We start from the raw sequence: 13,097 nt of genomic DNA, 5'->3' as shown, positions 1-13,097 counted from the left end.
TTGTGACTAGTTTTGTTGTGATAACTAGTTTCCTTACGTATACCTTTATGGGTCACCAACTTAATTGTATATTGCTTACAAATTTTGAAATCTTGTTTAAATGTCCCTTAATATCATAATCATCAATCAAAATGTAAACTGATTAAAAAATGACAACTACATAAAATGTATTATTCCCAGACGAAACCTGGTCTATTACCTGTGGACAGTCAATATTGGAGTTCATCAGATATGCATTATAAATTGTGAAATAAGTATGCCTGTTGACTCTGCTCGCATGACCCACTAACACTATATTTCATGGTAGGCCGCTGTATGAAAAGCGCAGCATGTGTTGACCACAAGATGAACAGCGCCACTTACAGTTAATGCTCCTATGTATTTCTAACAAAATTGTTACACAGTCAATGATGAATGTTCTATATGTTTTACAAACTAATCACTGTTCTCGTCTGTGGGGATGATATGTTTAGACCAATAGAGAAAGCGGCAACGGAGTTTTTGTACCGTCAATAAGATAGACAAAGAGAAACCCTTCAGTGACACATATTTATAAAATTTGGTATTACAACATACTGCTATCAACCAGTTTACTATTCAAACAAATATTCAAAATATTTGAACAAAAGATTGCTGTGTCCTTCATGTTTCATAACCGTTATATCCTATACACCAGTAAAACGGTATATAAGATGCAAAGTAGGGTTACTTTGAACAGACAAAGAAACCTGAAAATGCTCCTACACTTTATAACAGACACATAACAGACATTTCCTCTAAATTTAGTAACATAAGAAATGGGATAATAGTTATCTATTCACGCGTTAAAGAAAACTACTTAGCGATTTAAAGACGCTAGCAACAACGACGTTTTTAGATTCATATATTCTATACAATTACTTTAAATTTAAAACCAGTTTTTTATGGTTTCCTGAATAGTTTTAATGTTTATCCCCATTCCGTGTGACCTTCATTATCATCCAGAGGAATTCACAATCAGTGTATTGCTTTATTTCTAAAAGCTAGGAAGTATTAGTCTGGAATGATAAAAAAGTTACACTGAAATGGCTTTACCAGCTTTGACTTGAAGACAACAGTATTGGTATGTGCCTTACATAATGTATTTCAGGTCAGCAAAGGTGAGAGTCGTTGACTGGCATTGCGTTAAATTTGTGAGATAAGTTCTGGGTTTTTTAAATCTATTTCCCTATAACATACACACTTGGGAATCAGCCAATGCTAGGAGAACATCTGCGTGTTTGCAATAATACACAGTTATACCATAGCACACGTCGTCTACGGCGAATATTAATATTTAGCATGCAATATGTTATGGTAAAATGACATACATTGCATTATTTAAATATGATATATGGTCAACATATATAATATTCTACCAAACAAATACTTCATACTGAAAATTAGATAAAATCACTCGACGAAATTTATAGTTCATTGAAATGTTAAATATTACAGTTGTAGGGTAACAGCATGTTACTGTGCATGTGTTGATGGTGGAGATATATAGTGACATACTTTACAATTTCTGATACACGAGTTACGTCTAACTACTACTGAAACAATCACCCGCAATTCACACATACCTATTCCAATGAAGCAAGGGCCTATATGAAACTGTAAGGATGGTGGTTGAAACATTTCCCTGGTGCGGTGGGGGGGGGGGGTACTCACACATTTTCAGATATTAAAAGTTAAAAACATCTACTCATGTATAATAAAAAAAAACAGATCCATTGATAGGTGTTTGCAGTCAGTCACAACACAGACAAGAAACTTACTATAAAGCGATTGTTATGATGAGATTCTAAAATATGAAGACGTTTCCCATTTTAAGGACCCTGTGATTAGGACTTTTTCGTGGAAAGTGACCTGTTTGGGCGGCACATATCCGTATACCTTTCTATAGGAGTACCTCACCCCCATGAGGGCCATCATGCACAAGCTTATTGCGATAGCCCTTACAGCTGCCAATGCTCATCCGTGGTAAGGAAATTATAGTTTTTTATTGTGTACCTCTATGTATGTATGTATGTATGTATGTATGTATGTATGTATGTATGTATGTATGTATGTATGTCTGTCTGTCTGTCTGTCTGTCTGTCTGTCTGTCTGTGTGCGTGTGTGCATGCATGCATGTATGTGTGTATAATGTATGTATGTATGTATGTATGTATGTATGTATGTATGTATGTATGTATGTATGTATGTGCATGCATATATGCATGCATGGATGGAATGGTATATTTTTCACATTTGGTCAACGGGTCTTGGATGTATGAGATATCGTGTTAGCCTAACCGTGTGAGGAGAGATGTTATTTTCATATACCAAAAGTGCAAGAAAATGTTAGTCTCATATATTACAGGACAATGAACTTCACTTTGTCTCACTGGAGTACAAACACAGCAGAGGGAAACACCATTTATCTTGCGATTCGTATATGTTACTAGTTATCTTGTTTAGAACGACAGTAACACTGCTTGTTTGAAATCTTTCAATGTCAGTCAAATGACCTCGGGCTATGTAGTAAACTAACAATTTTGTTTTGAATTGTGCACAACAGTTTACAAATACATCAGCCAACGGCGCAATATTATAGCTAACACATATTAGTTTTGTATTCTTGATGTCCCTACGGAATAGAACTGGCGTCAACTCGGCCATGTTTAGTGTAATTGAAGGTTTCTTATGATGATTGTAGATGTACCCACAGTATATTCCTTGAGATCACAATTCAAAAACTTTTAACTTTTAGTTCTTGTTGACGTTTTCTGAAAATTTCAACCCTCCTGTAAACGGATCAAACGATAAAACATGTTATTCGTCAGATTACATGTAAACAGGAAATCGTTAATGTAGGGGCAGGCAGATTCAACATGTGTAAACACCTGTGATCCGTTGTTAATGTAAAATGCGACTGTGTGTGGAAATAATAGGAGAATGCATCGTCATGTCATCGCCGCTAAAGGAGGCGTGGTTATAGTAGAAAACACAACTAACTCGGGGCAACCTTCTGTGTATTTCCCTATTTATTGCTACCCCAGTATTATCACTCTTTTGGGGATGGGAATAAATGATAGTCTACACGTTTGACCGTGTCGCTGTACATGCCAGAGCCTATCAGTATCATTGATGTCTAAAGTATAGGCGAATGAAAGTTTGTATTTTTACAGTTTTACGTTTCAAGCTGCGGTGCTGCTATTCTGTGCAAAGCTGTGTAATAATTGCGCGCCTATGGGTGTGAACCATGCGTTATTCTCTATTGCCAATAAATTACATGTCCCTGTCGCAATACTATTGTGACGACGTAAGTGTTGTATTTTTGGTAAGTAATCCTGGACCAATAAACATATAACGCGGACGAATCACCAAGTATGTTCTTGTGGTGACAGTGGTTTTATAGAATGCATTGGCAAGGGAAAACACGTTGAAGTGTAAAAACATTGTTGATGGGAAAGATATCTTTCCTGTATGCTTTGAAGTCGTGTACTCCGTAACTTCATTATATATATTTACATAAAGGTAAATGCATTTGTCTTCTAATCCCTAACAAGACATTTTACTCTTAATCTGACTATCGTGCAGCCTGGACTCGTATAAGGCAATGGTAAATTATTAGAGTAAATCTGTCTGATATTTGAGTGCAGGTGTACAATTATCTACGATAACAATTATTCTCTTTCTCCGGATCAAATCGTGCGGTGACTTGTATTGAAAGCGGAGACCGCACATGAATCGATACTAACGACTAACGGTAGTCGCGACACTGTCACTGGATAAGGGTCGTATTGCAGTTATTAACTAAGTAAATTGACACCACAGTCAGATCAATCGGGAGACTGGAAGGAGTAAACAACATGATGTGAAAACGATCATGTATAGACTTCATCGACCTCACGTCAATAGACGCCGGAGGTTTCAACATGTCTTCTCGGTTAAGCACGTACTTGAACGATTTGACAATCGTCTTGCTTGTGATGTCGATGATAAATGTCATCACTGTAGTGGTTTTCATATAACATCACGATTGTGAATGTTAAGTTCCTTGTGTACAGAAGTATCATTCAAATTATATATATATATATATATTTGTGTGTGTGTGTGTGTGTGTGTTATATACAAAAAACTGTATAAGCATGAGACGAAAGACAGATGGAGAAGAAGAAACTCATGATACAATTACAGTGAAAAGCTTTACTGTACAAATATCTTACACAAGCATACTTGTATGTACTTGTGTATTTCACTTACTTACCTACATATATATATATGTAAAAAATATATAAATATAAATAATATTTATATTTATATATAAATCAACTTGCCCGCTTGATGGGAAATGCCGATCAGATAATATCGTCTACAAAGCCCAGGTCAAAATAAACAACAGAGATACTAAATCCTACATTGGCTCAACAGAAAACAGCTTCAAAACGCGTTACGGCAACCACAAGTGTTCTTTCGCCAATAACAAATATGGAAATTGTACTGAACTTTCAAAGTATGTCTGGAAAATAAAGGAGTCGGGCCACCAGTATTCCATCAACTGGGCTATCATTGCCCATGCAGCCGCCTACTCTAATGCAACAAAAAGGTGCAACCTGTGTCTTACAGAGAAGATGTTCATCATCAGTGCAAATAAATTGGGACTCCTTAATAAACGATCAGAACTGATTTCAAAGTGCCGCCATGAAAACAAATACATTCTTTCATTCCACCATGTCAAACCTCAACGCGCATCACATCCGGGTACCAGTTCTTCTGCGAGTTCGAATTCCATCACTTGAATTTCCGTTAAAATTTAGTCGTCCGAAGATCGCATTCAAGCGTGAAACTCTGAGTAACGGCTCCGTACCATAACTTGTGTATTTTGTGTGTATATATATATATATATATATATATATATATATATATATATATATATATATATATATATATATATATATATATATATATATATATATATATATATATATGTTGAGGGTAGAAGAAAATCAAGTCGGGTTTTTCGTCTCTACAAGCCTGTTTCGTGAGTAAATCACTCGTCAGGAGATGTTGATGTATATATATATATATATATATATATATATATATATATATATATATATATATATATATATATATATATATATATATATATTTATTATTATTATTTATTATTATTATTATTATTATTATTATATATACCGAATGGCAGTTAGATTTTATATTTATCCGTTTATTTTTAGTTTTTTTTTCAAATACCATTTAATCAATCGTTTATTCAGTACTGTTGGCCACCGGCCAAAAAAATACAAACCTTAAATATACAAAAATGAACGGATCACCAGAAAATATCAAATTTGCCAGGCCCTTTGAATCTCAGAGTTTCTAGTAGCATCTTTTCTAAGTTTAGTAGCATAAATTATATATCTACTGTACTACTGTACTGTTTCTGAGAGTGTCAACCTTTCGAGACGACAGAAGTAATACAAATTTGTGTTGCAGTGGGGGATTATAAAAGTAATTGGCAATATATTTTCACCTTATACAAGTATAAAAAGGACATACAAGTAAGAAGTGGAATTCATCCTCTACTTGATTTAAATTACAGATTTCACAAAGTCTCTCTACTCTTAAAGTATCATTCCAACGACCAGTTTCGATTTTCAAATTATGTGTTGAGGTTCTAAATCTGCAAAGCACCAGTTTGAATATTGGTTTATCAAGAGAGGTTACATAAGGTTCCAGAGACACTTCCTTTTTAAATGAGGCATAACAATCAAGTTTTCTAGACGTATTCACACTTTCAGACCATAATTGTATATCAATATCAATACATCTATGTTTAAATATTTTTAGGAATCTCAATTCATCACCAACACCTTGTTGATCCCATACCTCCCCAAAGCCATAGCTTTGGAGTAAATGTCTAACATCTCTAGCCCCAAAATTATATTTAACTATGTCAATTTTACTTAAATGAAACTTTTAACATAATTTAGAACATACGTTAACCATAAGAAAACACATATGCCCTGTCAAATTTGTTGATGTACCGTACAGTGTTAATGAATAATTTGCATAATTAATGATTTTCGGTAATTAGGCTATATCTTAAGAATACATCCTTCAATTTCAATATAATTCAGTACACATGCTAACCTTAACAATCGCATATGTCCTGTAAAGCTTGTTGATGTATCTTTCAGTGTTAATGAATAATTTGCATAATTAATTATTCTTGGTAATAAGCTATATCTTACGACTGCATACTTCAATTTCAATATAATTCAGGACATACATTAACTATAACACATTGTGTATGTCCTATAAAGTTAGTTGATGTACCTTACAGTGTTAATGAAAAAATTGCATAATTAATGAGTTTCGGTAATTAGGCTATATCTTATGACTGCATACTTCAATTTCAATACAATTTAGTACATACGTTAACCATAACAAAGCGGATATTTCCTATAAAACTTTTGATATAGCTTACAGTTTTAATGAAAAATTTGCATAATTAATGATTTTAGGTAACTAGGTTGTATCTTAAAAATGCAAGCTTCAAATTTCGTATAACATGATACATATATCAACCATAATAATACGCACCTGTCCTATGAAGTTTGTTGCTACAACTTTTACCTTTAATGAGTATTTTGAATAATGAACGATATTCAGTAATTAAGCAGTATCATACACTCTTACATACATTAACCTAAGAAAGCACGCTTGTCCAAAAACAAAGCCTGTTACTATTGGTTTTTTTTTAAATTTAATGAGTTGTTTGCATAATTAATGATTCCCTTACGGGAGGCATTCAGTTTAAATCTGGTTCAAATAGTTTACATTGTGTGTGACATTAAACGTACAGCGGAGAGAACAGTACTGCCGGAAACCTAATAATCTAGAAAAATGTGCAGCCTCGTCTACTGCATATAGTATCACTATTACCTTTGAGATTAAACAATAAACAAACTGATGGAAAATAAAGAAATTCAGCTCTTGCAAAGAATGACCGACCATTTTCTTCTGAAATCTTCTGAATACTTCAGGACTTTAGTACCAACTGTTTATGAGATTAATAATAAATACGTAAACCAACAAAATATCACGTGTATTTTTGTGAAAACTAGTATTCTGCGTGTTTGAAATTTACATAAAACGGTAAGGTGTGATTGACATGTAGTTGTCACTGTGTCAGGAATCTCATCCAGCTATACTGTATAATCCATACAACAAAGCACTTAAATCCTATAGACTATCTACTCATTACACAAAAAATACGACAGCTGTTTTTCCCACTAGTCCATCTCCGCTCTATTTCATCAATATGCAAATTAAATTTACATTTTTTAGCCATGATAATCATGTATTGTCAAAATTCATCATTATCGTAGTTGCAATTGATAGTGGCAACTTTTGGAACTTAAGATTTAATGGAATACAACAGAACATGTGCAATTAGTTTTTTTTCCTCATTGATTGTTAATTGCCCATTGCTATAAAGATCATGATGTAAATATTTTTGTGTTGTCATTTTTTCATTTGTTTTTGTTTTCTGTTGTGATTGTTTGATATTCTTTGTGCTATAATGTTTTTCTTTATTTAGACTTTTGACACTATGTCTTGTTTGCCTGTGATTTTTTGCCTTAGCCGGTTTTTTGCCAGTTGATCGAATCTGACTAGTTGATTCTATTGCTCCCAATTGACTCAACTAATTCCCATCAGTGGGATTTCTCCTGGACTAAATATTTTAGTGTTTGTTTGAAGGGTTGGTGAGTATATGAGCGAGTGTTGCACAAGTGTATTAACTCTGATATTAGTGTTTGTTGGTAAAGTTGACGGCTGTAATGTGTTTGATGAATGTCTGTTGTATCAGCAAGGATGCAAGTGTTGGTTTGTAAGGGTAATAATGAACGTAGGAATGTCTGTTGCGGTTGTCTTCCTCTCCACCTGGATATCTTCAGTTGTCAAGGCCAATCCATGACATACCAAAAAAGAAAAGAAAAGAAGTGTTAGATATTGAGATCATGGCTTGAAACAAAGCATCTTCTATAATAGCATTTTATTTGCCACAAACTCAAAATCATATAAACATAACAAGAGAGAAAGTAAAAAAAAAGACAGTGGAATAAATATTATACATAAACTGATGGATGAATACAGAGTTCATGGCTGGACCACAAAAATAGTTTGAAATAAACTAGTCGAGTTTGTGGCCCAAACTACAATTGATTAAACAAAATAGTCAAAGCAAAAACAAAAACAAATTTGAAATTAAAACAAAAACAAACAAAAAACAAACAAAACAAAACGCGTTCTCATCAAAAAATTATAACAACTGGCATTAAATGCAATGTGTGGTAGAAAAAGCTGACTTGATTTTGTAACAAATACTGTTTTAACTGAGATTTAAAAGAAGTCCTGGATTGTATTTTTTTTCAATTCTTCAGGTAAGGAGTTCCAATGTTTTGCAGCTGCATACTGGAAATTGTGTTGCGTCATAGTAAGATTTACTTTTGGAATGTAAAAGTTATCTCTCGTTGTATTCCGAGTGTGATACGTATTTGGTGGTGTGTTGAAGTAGTCGTTAACTGTTTGCGGGAAGTGACCGGCCCTCAAATCAAAAATAAATAAAGAATTAATTTTGCATTTTTGGTGGACATTAAGAATTCCTAGTTGCTGGAAAAGAGGGGAGGAGGGAGCATCAATATTTGAAAAAGTTATAAATCGAATAGCTTTCTTTTGAAGGTTTAAGATAGGCTTGAGAAATGTATTGTATGTATTGCCCCATATCTCTATATAATATGAGATATGGGGCAAGATCATAGCAGAAGAAGAGTAGATTTAGGTACGTAATAGCGAATTTTGGAAATTATGCCAATAATTGGAGAAATTGCTTTCCTAACTTTTTTTGGATTGTTACTCTTTGTTTATTTCATTAAAGTTGTAACAATTATATGAAAGTTGTAAGAATTTGACATCCAACCAGTTTCTAATCAAACTAAATCGTGTATGTGTGTTCATAATTTTGTATGTATGTATGTATGTATGTATGTATGTATGTATGTATGTATGTTTATTTGAATGATTTGGTTCATTGAACCTTTAGGGCCCAATGACCTATCTGTGTAATTACATATAGTTATGGAAACTCAGCTTTCAAAGATAATAAATGGCTTTATCAGATTTGAGAACAACTTTTTCAGTTATGAACAAAAGTTTGGTTGATATGATATTGTTTGCCAAAGATTGGTGACAATGTAATAATGTACAGTGAAAGTTGGTCGTGTATTGCACTATGCAGTTACTTATGAAAGGAGATTCGATCATGACGGTTGAGAATATATCAGATTTGCAGTACACCCATTTGAAGATGAAACATGAAGGAAAAAAATTAAGTGTTGTACATAAAAAATATTGTTTAAAGTTAATCTTTAAACAAAATTTGAACATATTTTACTAGTTATGAATATGAGTTTATGATTTCAGATATCGGAAAGAAGTAGATCGGGATGGCAAGGCAATGGTATATGTAATCACCACAATACGGTGTGCATAAAAATTACAAATAGTGCATGGTAGGCCAAACATTGATAACCTTGCTTACAAAAATAGTCAAAAGCATGTCCTACCTGTTATAAAATGTATGTTAGCTGTTGGTTTTTCCGATTTAGGACATGGAACGGCAGTGGCTTGGTGACTGTAAAAAAGTGGACACAGACACTTATGTTATTTAAATATTAGTTATTTCCAATACTCAGAATGTGAGATGGCGTAGCTTGTGGTGTACAACATTTCTAGCAAATTACCTGTCCGTATAGTACACGTTTTTTGGACACATCTGGTTCTGGTAATCAGACCTAAATTATGCTACCTCTACCAACTATTAGCATATTGGGGGTAATTGAAGATTTGCTTACTATTTTTTTTTTATCTAGATGACAAGCTCAGTGTGGACTTCGGAAAGCAAACAAAGGATGTCACACACAGCGCAGTAGACTAAACAACAGCTGTTCTTCTTTATCACACGTAATGTTACTGTTATCCGTCATGTAAAAGAACAACCTAGCTTGGAAAATGATGAACTTACGTTGATTTTATATGACATTTAATACTTATACTACAGCCGTATGCCAACGCTTCCTACTGTAATGAATTAAAAGTATTCTATTGCAAACGTATTTGATTTGAGAGATCAAAATGGCATGCCTCACATGGCGAGGTGCTGAAGTGTTATTTTTACTTGATGGACCTTGTTTAGTTAACAATGGCCAGTGATTTTTAGCATTCTTACCTAATAGTCTCCATCTAACATTTTAGTTGATCATCAAAACATGCAAAGCTGTACAATTACTTACCCAAATATCACTGACAAGGTTGGCACAAATGCCGTGTGACGTGCTGGTAATAACCTTGACACTGCATGCACGACTAACCAGCTAATGACCACTGAGGGCAGCCTTTAATTTCCTTGGCACACATGTATGCGACATGTGTGATGGGCGATGTACAATACCGAAAACCATTAATTACGTAAATTGCTCATTAATATTCGTGGGATATTTACCAAAACCTAACCAGTTCTTGCCATTACCCTACGAAATGTCTATTTCGTTCGAATTGATGCAGCTGTTTTTTTTCTAAATTGGTGATACAGACACACACACACGCACACACACACAGACACATAGACTTCATCTCTAATATATAAACTTCCTTACGGAAGTTAAAAATGGACCGTTTCAGATAATTCTTTTTACATTAAATTGGCGTCGTAACAAACGCGAGATCAAGAGCTTTCTGAAAATTTATGGTTTACTTATTGTTTAATGTAAATATACCAAGCAAAACGCAACAAATGTGACAACACCCTTTGCATCGTCTTATGCCTTAAGTACTGCTCATTTTAACAAACCTAATACTTCCAATCGATCTATTAGCTTCCTGGTTCCCCTGTTTATCGTCTATATGGATTGTGCTGTTACATGTTATACGCTTGCATACATATAATGCATTGGTACCACTTCATAATTTATATATCAGGCTTAGCAAAAAATTGGCAGTGAAAACTAGGTGGGGTCGGGTAATCAGAACCAAACAACTTGTTTAGGCCTCATCAATATGACATTAATTTTATAAACGTGTACCTTTCTCTTCATATTAACGATACTATATGCAAGCAATTTTATAGGACATCCTTAATACAAATGTACATAAATTGTAGTTTATAAAACAAGAAGTCCCTGGAGTACTTATACAATTTGAATAATAGCCAGAATCGACATTTTGATGTTTTTTAATGATACCGTTCCGTGTACGAAGTAACAAGAATCGTAAACTAATATAAATACGTCAATGCTTTTCTTGTAGAGCCTGGGGCATATTTCTTCACTTAAATTCAATGACATGACCGACAAAGTTGAAATCGAATATTATCACATCTATTTGAATAAAACTACGGAAATTGTATCGGACAAAGGTGATGTTTGGAGAAGCAACATGGATTCGATAACGGCTGCAAAGGAAGTCGTTTAATGAAATGAAGGTGTGATGTTCTCTTCATATAATGCCCAGGAGTGCACACGTACACACTTCTGCTTTCAATAGAAAAGGATGCATTTACAAAAAATCCAGCAATGTACAGCTTCATAACCTGGTTCGGTCCTATAGTATCAGTGTGGTTTGAAGAATGGCGTTCAGAACTTATTTGTCTTACACTACCTTTAAAGGTTTGTGGTTCAATGAAGGTTCTCGCGTTGATTAAATGTAATGAATGGAATCATTATCGTTTGAAAAGACTTATGCTTGATCAACTTTTTCCATAGGTTATTGAGATTTAGTCCATTTCTGATATTACCTTTAACACACAATAGTTGTAGAAATTACCGAATGTTTATATCGTCATTTGGCGACATGATCGTGTTGTCTTCAGTGAGCAAACAAGTCACCAGCATTTACCAGCTCATAAGTTCCAAAACGGATCTATTTCGCCACATTGTTTATGGACCTTTTGATACTAGTAATATATTTGCCATGTAACTTTTTGTCTCATGAAAGGATCTTTCAATTTTAGTTCTAAGTGTAAAAACCATTTTGGCTTCCACTTCTTGTATATCTTGTCATTTTACACTTAGTCATCGCTGTCTTGCTGTTGGCGTAATGTTATATGTCAAAGCTTACTCGTTTGTCAAGGAACCCTATGCATTTACTCACATGTTGTGACATCTGTGTAGTTACTCTATTGTGCTATATCAACAGTCGACATTAGGATTGATCTCAATCTTAATCTAATTGAATTTGTCTCACTGAGTGGTGTTAAAGGTCAGATTCTACGACGTACATTAATAGCCACTGGGTGGGATTTCAGTAGATCTCAATACTAAATCTTGTTTCAATGTGTGTATTGAATAACGTCAGTTGCTGGAAAGCAAAGGTGAATTGTATGTAGTGGCGTTGTATTCTCAATGGTAATTCAACTTTACCCCCAAACTCACATCATATCTGTCACATCTTGTATTAATCTATTGTACGTCTTATGTCATGCACGTCATCAGGTCTTGACATAATTGCAGTTGGCGCCATTGATTTGCTATCTTATTCCATAGACGAAGTAAATATACGTCAGTCAAAATGTTCAGGTCATCATACACAAGGATTAATTCAAATTGTATATTGACATTAAAATGTTTAAATATGTATTATATTACATTATAGACCTGCTTAATGTACAGCTGAAGCTGGGAAGTCAAGATATTATCAAAATTGTTCAAAAAGTAATCGTATTCGCAGCATATACAGATTTTACACACGATCCTGTCCATTGGCTTTCTACCTAATACCCTATAGGTAGGACTCAGTTTGACTGCTTGCTATATCAAGATACTTCCTCATCGCATTGAACTCTATACAACATTACCTAAATGTCTTGGTGCTAATTTTGCAAATGTAATGAAATATCAGTTTTACCAGAACAAACAATTATTCAGGATCCGATGAGCTAAAGGATAGCTTTGATAGTATGCGTACGTTTACTCGGACAAGGCGTTACCTAGGTTTTCTAATAAGACTTTCAAGAAAAGACAGGT

The sequence above is a fragment of the Glandiceps talaboti genome, chromosome 15, assembly GCF_964340395.1.
Source record: "Glandiceps talaboti chromosome 15, keGlaTala1.1, whole genome shotgun sequence".
Lineage (NCBI taxonomy): Eukaryota > Metazoa > Hemichordata > Enteropneusta > Spengelidae > Glandiceps > Glandiceps talaboti.
This window is presented reverse-complemented; position numbering follows the sequence as displayed.